The sequence below is a fragment of the Triticum dicoccoides genome, chromosome 6A, assembly GCF_002162155.2.
Source record: "Triticum dicoccoides isolate Atlit2015 ecotype Zavitan chromosome 6A, WEW_v2.0, whole genome shotgun sequence".
In the NCBI taxonomy this organism is placed as follows: Eukaryota; Viridiplantae; Streptophyta; class Magnoliopsida; order Poales; family Poaceae; genus Triticum; species Triticum dicoccoides.
The window spans coordinates 476,870,418-476,880,014 of NC_041390.1; positions in this window are offsets into that span (position 1 = coordinate 476,870,418).

Below are 9,597 nucleotides of genomic sequence, written 5' to 3' on the forward strand. Positions count from 1 at the left end.
ACCCGAAGCTCCTTTCTCCCCTCTGCATGCGATGTTGTGGCTATTGGAAATATGCCCTAAAGGAAGTAGATGTATTATTATATTTTCATGTTTATAATGCTTAGGGCTAGCTCATGTATTGATGATGATCTTGTATTCCTGGTCATGAGAATTATTAAAGTAACAAGGATGACATCACTAATTAGTACATTGTTGGGAAACGTAGTAGAAAAAAACGCCCTATGATGAACTAGGAACACTATGAAGATGCAATAATGGTTTGGATCGGATTGTTACCAATTCCGAGTTGCAGCGGAAGAAGACGATTCGGTGTAGATCATACTTGGAGTCCCTCGAACCGTCGATGAATGATCCCTCGAGCGTAAGACACGGCCTCTCCACAGATTGCAAGCGTACTGTCTTCATGATGCGGCAGCATTTAGCGGTGCAAAGCTAATCGTCATTGGAGAATTACAGCGAGGAGATTAGGACCACAATGGGCTTCTAAATGTATATATGTAGGTTGGAGGAGGGGGAAGGGCGCCACACAAGGGGGAAAGCTCTGATGACCCACAAGTATAGGGGACCTATCGTAGTCCTTTCGATAACTAAGAGTGTCGAACCCAACGAGGACCAGAAGGAAATGATAAGCGGTTTTCAGCAAGGTATTCTCTGCAAGCACTGAAATTATCGATAACAGATAGTTTTGTGATAAGGTAATTTGTAACGAGTAACAAGTAACAAGTGTAAATAAAGTGCAGCAAGGTGGCCCAATCCTTTTTGTAGCAAAGGACAAGCTTGGACAATTTTTTATATGAAGGAAAACGCTCCCGAGGACACATGGGAATTATTGTCATGCTAGTTTTCATCACGTTCATATGATTCGCGTTCGGTACTTTAATAATTTGATATGTGGGTGGACCGGTGCTTGGGTGCTGTCCTTACTTGGACAAACATCCCACTTATGATTAACTCCTATTGCAAGCATCCGCAACTACAAAAGAAGTATTAAGGTAAACCTAACCATAGCATGAAATATATGGATCCAAATCAGCCCCTTACGAAGCAACGCATAAACTAGGGTTTAAGCTTCTGTCACTCTAGCAACCCATCATCTACTTATTACTTCCCAGTGCCTTCCTCTAGGCCCAAACAATGGTGAAGTATCATGTAGTCGACGTTCACATGACACCACTAGAGGAGTGACAACATACATCTCATCAAAATATCGAACGAATACCAAATTCACATGACTACTAATAGCAAGACTTCTCCCATGTCCTCAGGAACAAACGTAACTACTCACAAAGCATATTCATGTTCATAATCAGAGGGGTATTAATATGCATAATGGATTTGAACATATGATCTTCCACCAAGTAAAGCAACTAGCATCAACTATAAGGAGTAATCAACACTACTAGCAACCTACAGGTACCAATCCCAGGCTATGAGACAAAGATTGGATACAAGAGATAAACTAGGGTTTGAGAGGAGATGGTGTTGGTGAAGATGTTGATGAAGATGGACCCCCTCCCGATGAGAGGATTGTTGGTGATGACGATGGCGATGATTTCCCCCTCCCGGAGGGAAGTGCCCCCGGCAAAACAACTCCGCCAGAGCCCTAGATTGGTTCCGCCAAGGTTCCGCCTCGTGGCGACGGAGTCTCGTCCCGAAAGCTTGCTTATGATTTTTTCTCGGACGAAAGACTTCATATAGCAGAAGATGGGCACCGGAGGGCCACCAGGGGACCCATGAGGCAGGGGGCGCGCCCCCCACCCTCGTGGCCAGGGTGTGGGCCCCCTCCGGTATTTTCTTCACTCAGTATTTTTTATTATTTCCAAAAATAACTTCCGTGGAGTTTCAGGACTTTTGGAGTTGTGCAGAATAGGTCTCTAATATTTGCTCCTTTTCTAGCCCAGAATTCCAGCTGCCGGCATTCTCCCTCGTTATGTAAACCTTGTAAAATAAGAGAGAATAGGCATAAGTATTGTGACATAATGTGTAATAACATCCCATAATGCAATAAATATCGATATAAAAGCATGATGCAAAATGGACGTATCAACTCCCCCAAGCTTAGACCTCGCTTGTCCTCAAGCGGAAGCCGATAACGATAAATATGTCCACATGTTTAGAGATAGAGGTGTCGATAAAGTAAAATACGGACATGAGGGCATCATGATCATTCTTATAACAGCAATATATATGGATATTGTCATATTATTTCTTATGATAAAGTAACAATCTATCCACAAAGTCAAGTGTGAATCAAAAACTTCATTGAGAACTAACAAACTATAACCTCAGTCATTGAAGCAATTGCAATTTATCATAACATCAGAAAGAGTCAATATAAGAGCTTTTCAGCAAGTCCACATACTCAACTATCATTTAGTCTTTCACAATTGCTAACACTCACGCAATACTTGTGGTTATGAAGTTTTAATCGGACACAGAGAAAGATAGGGGCTTATAGTTTCGCCTCCCAACCTTTTACCTCAAGGGTAATGTCAACAATAATAGTTCATGCTAACTTACATCCAATTAGATATATATATATATATATATATATATATATGTATATATATATATATATATATATATATATATATATATATATATATATCAGGATCTTTCCAACACAATGTGCTTGCCAAAGGATAAAATGTAAAAAGGAAAGGTGTGTTGGAAATATGCCCTAGAGGCAATAATAAAATGGTTATTATTATATTTCCTTATTCATGATAATTGTCTATTGTTCATGCTATAATTGTGTTATCCGGAAATCGTAATACATGTGTGAATACATAGACCACAACATGCCCCTAGTGAGCCTCTAGTTGACTAGCTCGTTGATCAACGGATGGTCATGGTTTCCTGACTATGGACATTGGATGTCATTGATAACGGGATCACATCATTAGGAGAATGATGTGATGGACAAGACCCAATCCTAAGCATAGCACAAGATCGTGTAGTTCGTCTGCTAGAGCTTTTCTAATGTCAAGTATCATTTCCTTAGACCATGAGATTGTGCAACTCCCGGATACCGTAGGAGTGCTTTGGGGGTACCAAATGTCACAATGTAACTGGGTGGCTATAAAGGTGCACTACAGGTATCTCTGAAAGTGTCTGTTGGGTTGGCACGAATCGAGACTGGATTTGTCACTCCGTATGACGGAGAGGTATCTCTGGGCCCACTCGGTAATGCATCATCATAATGAGCTCATTGTGACTAAGTAGTTGGTCACGGGATCATGCATTACGGAACGAGTAAAGTGACTTGCTGGTAACGAGATTGAATGAGGTATTGGGATACCGACGATCGAATCTCGGGCAAGTAACATACCAATTGACAAAGGGAATTGTATACGGGATTGCTGGAATCCTTGACATCGTGGTTCATCCGATGAGATCATCGTGGAACATGTGGGAGCCAACATGGGTATCCAGATCCCGCTGTTGGTTATTGGTCGGAGAGTTGTCTCGGTCATGTCTGCATGGTTCCCAAACCCGTAGGGTCTACACACTTAAGGTTCGATGACGCTAGGGTTATAAGGAAGATTTGTATGTGATTACCGAATGTTGTTCGGAGTCTGAAAGTGCATTATATCGACTAGAGGGGGTGAATAGGCGATTTTTATGAATTCTTCACTGAGGAATTTCCTCACTAGGAAATTCCTTAGCGAAGAACTACTTGCAGCGGAATAAGTACTCAGAAGTAAACATAACAGAAGACAAGCATAGTCATCATGATAAAATGAAGACAAGCACAGAGTACAGAAAGCGTAATCACAGGATAACACTAGATGAAGACAAACAGACTGAAGAAATTGAACTAAGGAAATTGAGAAAGTCTTCAGTCAAAGTCTTCAAACACAAATATGACAAGCAAACAACACAATACTGAGGAGATGAAAGAGTTGAGGAAATAGAACCAGTTGGCTTGGTGAAGTCAATGATTTGGTAGACCAGTTTCAACTGCTGTCTCAGTTGTACATCTGGTTGGAGCGGCTAGGTATTCAAACCTGAGGACACACAGTCCCGGACACACAGTCCTCACCGTATTCTCCTTGAGCTAAGGACACACAGTCCTCGCCCAATCACTCGTGGTAAGTCTTCAGGTGACTTCCGAACCTTCACAAACTTGGTCACTCGGCGATCCACAATTCCTCTTGGATGCTCTAGACCATGACGCCTAACCGTCTGGAAGAAGCACAGTCTTCAAAGGTAACAAGCGTCGGATCCACACAGGATCAATCTCTTCAGTGATGCTCAATCACTTTGGGTTTGTAGGTGTTTGGGTTTGGGTTTTCCTCACTCGATGATTTCCGCTCAAAGTCCTCGGAGGATGGGATGCTCTCAATTGACAAGTGTCAATTTCTCTCGGAGCAGCCAACCAGCTAGTGGTTGTAGGGGGGCAGCTATTTACAGCCTAGGGAGCAGCCCGACATGATAAGACATAAATGCCCTTCAATGATATGACTGTTGGATGGATAAGATATTTTGGGATAGCTGGCGCGTAGCACAGCAACGGTCGGAAATTTGAGGTACAAATTCCTCAGGGCTATCATGTTCCTCACTGGGTAGGCAATCCGCACTGGCGAATTCCTAACTCCTCAGTCAGAACAAATTCCTAAGCGACCAGAAGAGCTTCGTCTCTGTCACTGAAGAAATTGACTGAACTGTATGAGATTTCCAATGGCTTCACTCGAAGGGATTGGTAGGTGTAGGATTTTCAGTTGAGCATCACATGGAAATTTTTCCTTAGTATTTCCTCGACCCGCTTTAACAGTACGGTGTTTCCTATGACTCAAGAAAGAGAAAATGAAACTACGAAAACAAAAGTCTTCACGCTTCATGTTCCTCGAATGAATACCAAGTCTTCAAGGCCACACCAATTTCTTCACTTTCAAAGTCTTCAGAAAGTCTTCAGAATACCAAAGTCTTCAGTCGAAGAACTTCATTTTTAGGGGTCGACTTTCTCTATAAATATCAAACTCCTCATAGACTTATAGACCTGTGTACACTCATAAACACATTAGTCCCTTAACCTATAAGTCTTCAATACACCAAAATCACTAAGGGGCACTAGATGCACTTACAATCTCCCCCTTTTTGGTGATTGATGACAATATAGGTTAAGTTTTCAACGGGGATAAACATATGAAGTGTAGATACTGATATAGAGGAATTTGATTGCAAGATATAGAAGAACTCCCCCTGAAGATGTGCATAGTGAGGAATTTTCTTTCGAAGCAATGCACACTTGAAGAGTAGAATCATGGAGATCTCCCCCTATATCTTGTAATTCATATACGCATTTGACATATAATATGAAGAATTTGAAATGCATGATGAAATATGGTGACTGATGTAATTCAGCATGTGTGCAATAATATTATCGAGGAATAAGCATGCAGAATAACATAGCAGAAGTATCAGACCACCATCGGGTTTAAGTTTACAACTCGATCCAATAAAAGTTTCAGAAGAACGAGAGTTGTAACTTAGCAAAAAATGCCCATATAGTAGACCCGCTTGAAGACTAACTCAAATTTCTCCCCCTTTGTCATCGAATGACCAAAAGGATCGAAACTGAGGACTAACGCCCCTGAAGATAATCAAGTTGATGAAGGAGCGCCAGCGTTGAGTCGGGGTCGGTTGTTGAAGTAGGGCCTGCCACTGTGTCGTCCAAGTCTTCATGTTCATCAGTGTCACGTGATGAAGAATAGGAGCTGGCTACCAAAGAAGGAACCTTGACCTTCTTGTATTTCTTCGGAGGAGGTGCAGACCAGTCAAACTCTTCCTTGAGACCCATTTCTTCAGATCTTCAGCGTTGTAGACATGAGATAGAACAACCCAGGTACGGTTGAAGGTTTCATGGAGGTACTACTGGTTTTTCTTCACTGCATTGTGGGTTGAGGTCATGTTGTGAAGAATTGAACCAAACTGACACTTGACCTATTTATGATTGCGATCAACCTTCTGCTAAAGACTGAGGAGTAACTCATGATCAGTCATCACCCTGGATGCTGTGGCTTGAGGATTTTGCTTGGCAGAGTTGTTGGCGGCAGAGTCATGTGTGGCAGAGTCATCATTGGTGGAATAGGATGCAGCCTTGCGAAATTGACCATCCAATGGACGAATGCCTTCAGAGTGTCAGCTTTGTAGTTGAGTGAAGACCTTGTCCTGATGAATCTCATAATCCACGGCGCATAAGGCTTCAGCTCAAATGGTGACATAGCATTATTGGCCAGAGTCCTCATGAAGAAATCATGGAAGTTGACGGGAATGCCATGAATGATGTTGAAAGCAGATTCTTCATGATGCCAACGACTTCTTCATCATTTGAGTCGTGGCCTAGGACTCATTGTCTTCGAGAGAATGCGATAGACAGTCCGAGGCACATACAGTAATTCCTTGACGAGGAATTTTGTTCGAGGGGCCTGCCCTGGCTTCAAAGGCTTCATCAAAACTTGCATGTAGTGATTTGTAAGCTCAGGTTCACTGTAGACACAACGTGCACCTTCAAGGGGAGGACTGAGTGGTAGGGCACAAAGCAATTCAGAAGCTGGTGCCTTGTAATGAGTATTTTCTGTCATCCAGTCCAGCACCCATGAGTTCACATCTTCAGAATCTCCTGTGATGTGCAGCGTTGCATAGAACTGAAGTATGAGTTCTTCATTCCAATCACAGATGTCAGTGCAGAAGTTTAGCAGCCCAGCGTCGTGAAGAACACTAAGGACTGGCTTGAAGCACATCAGAGACTGCATGTCCACGTGAGGAATATGTGCATGACCGAAGACTTTGTCTTTGTTGAACAGCACTGAGGAATAGAAATTGGCTTGGCTAGCAGTCCAGAAACGCCTCTTCCTTATGCGAGCAGAGTCATACGGGTTGTAATCAGTGAAGAACACATGCTCGCCAAAGAAGTCTTCAGCCTTGAACTTTTGCTTGTGCGAGAATGGATCCTTTGGTTTTGGCAGAGGAGTGTCAATGAGTTGCATCACTACCTCAGGAATCGCAATCTCAGGTTCTTCAGGTTGAGGAATTTCTGGTTCCTCTTCAGTTGCAGTCTGCATTGTCACATGATCAGCAGCAGCAGTTTCTTCAGCACTAGTGGCTGGAATTTCTTCACGCACAGACAAGGTGGGATGAGTTTTTTCAAAGCCCATTTGAACTGTTGGTGCAGGGGACTGAGGAATTTGTTGTAGTGGGGTGAAGAGTGGAGAATTGGGGTGCTGACTTTCCCAAAAGTCATCATTCATTAATGGCGTTGTACTTCCAATATCCACGTCTTCATCTTCCATTTCTTCAACGCCAGCCTCTTCAAGTGTGAACTGAGGCATGGGCGAGGAAACAACTGGTGTTGAAGGGATTGTATCCGCTTCAATTTCTTCATCAATCTGCTCTGACGAAGCAGCAGATTGAGTTTCTTCATAAGATCCGCTTGGGATCTCATAGTCTTCACCAAAAGGAACAAGGTCCTTCGATGGCATGGTGGAAATCGGAACAGCATCAATCGGATTTTCAAACGAGCTGGTCATAGGCTTCATCTTCTTTGGAGCTAAAGATTTTGAAGCAGCTGATGCTTTCCTTTTCTTCACTGCAGCTTGCTCTGCAGCCTTGGTCTTCCTCACATCTAATGCAGATGGAAGGATAGGAGTTGGTGTAGGCGTGGGAGGAGCTGAGGAATCTGTTTGAATTTCTTCAGGCGCAACTGATGCAGTTGCCCTGACTTTTTCAGTTTCTTCAGGCGCACCGCTAGTGGATGCCCTGGCAATTTCTTCAGCGGCTGGAATGGAGTCATCAGCCCTGGAACTAGCATTTTCGTCAGCAGCCTGAAAGTCATCAGCGGTGCTGGCATGTTTTTCAGTTGGCTAAGCAGAGGCTTCAGCTTGAGGAACTTCTTGTTGCGATGGAGCTGCAACATTGGTGAACTTCTCAGTCAGTTTCACAAACCTGACTTTGGCTCCTTGCCAATCAGCATAGTATGCGTTGAAGTTGTCGCTGAGGGTTTTGATTCAGACTGGATTTTGATAAGTTCATCAGTTGTCACTTTGACAACGTTAGTCTTCAGATACTTCTCCTTCTTGTACTGGGCCTTCTTGATCTGCCTGGCCTGCTCATACTTCCATTTCTCTTATTGGATGAAATGAGTCGGCATATGATTTTGACCAGGTGTCAACTTGAAGTCAGGCATAGGAGTGTTTGGGTCCTTGTGCCAGAGATCAATGTAATCGAGGATCACCCTTGGATCCAAAAGCAGTGGCACAGGTGTGCCTTTGGCTCTAGCGGCCCTCTCTTGCCTGTCTCTGATGATATCTGCAAGTTCATCATCATCAGCTTCATCATCTTCAGTTGGCACTTGGAAGGCAACTTGCTTCTTCTTAGGACTTGGGCGAGGACCTCGTCCAGCAGTAGCCTTAGTCTTCAGCAGAGTGGGGCCTGATGAAGAATTTGGTGCAGCTGAGGAACTTGCTGAGACACCAGAGGCAATGGAGATGCCTGCAGTTCTTTGGCACGTGGCCAGATGCACATGTGCTGAGGACTTTGCCGGAGCAGCTGAGGACTATGGAGGAGGAGCTGAGGATTTTGATGGAGCAGGAGCAGCATAAGGAATTGGTCTTGAAGATTTTGAAGATTCTGGCCGTGAGGGCATGGCTAAGGAACTTGGCCATGAGGGCACTGTTGGTGAAGCATTTGGCTTGCGCGCAGGCTTCTTTGCCATTGATTTCCTAGGCTTGACAGAGGCCTCAGTGGCAGCAGCAGCAGCAGAGTCTTTGTTGAATTTCCTCACTGCTTCTTTGGCTTGTCTAGCCAACTTGGCTTGGTGCTTGGCCCATTCTTCAGGAAAGTCCTCACCGCGTTTGATGCTGGTGGGATCTGCCTCTTGGCCAGGTGCCAATGGGGCTCTTGGGCATGGAGGATTAAGTGCAAATTTCTTCATGTACTTTAGAGTTACATACCTGTACTCCCTCCATTCTCTTGCCCATCTCCTTTCAATCCTCTGTATGTGCACCTTACGCTGATTTTTGTTTTCTTTGCCAAACTTGGCCTCATCAGGTGTGCAGTACTCTTTATAAATGTCCTCAGGGATTTCAAAAGCAGTCATGACCTCAGGCTTCTTTCCTCCTTTCTGAGGCTTCTTACCATTTGCCAAATTCTTTAGCTGAGGAATTTGAACAATCGAATTCTCTGAAGAAGTATGCAATTTTTTTTCGAGGAACACTGCAAATGAGTTAAGTTGATGAGAACCTAGTGATTCAGTAGTGGACATGAGTACCTGATAGAGGCGAGGGTGTCCCGATCTTTCGATGATATGATAACTATCGATTTGGTGGAGCCGACTTTGACGATCCGACTACAAACGTGCACGACGTTGCGCCTTAGCAATCGCTAAACCAATCTCCCGAGGTTACTGGCGATGCTGGAAGCACAATCAGCTTGACCACGAAGGTTTATTCCTGCATGCAATCGAAGAACAAGCAAGAATATGATAATGCAATCTGAATATTGCGAATATAGATGAATTATTGATAAAGGTGGGGATCCGAAAGCGGTCTTGGTCTGGTCGTTGGACACAAATGAAGTACACGAAGTTGCAATGGC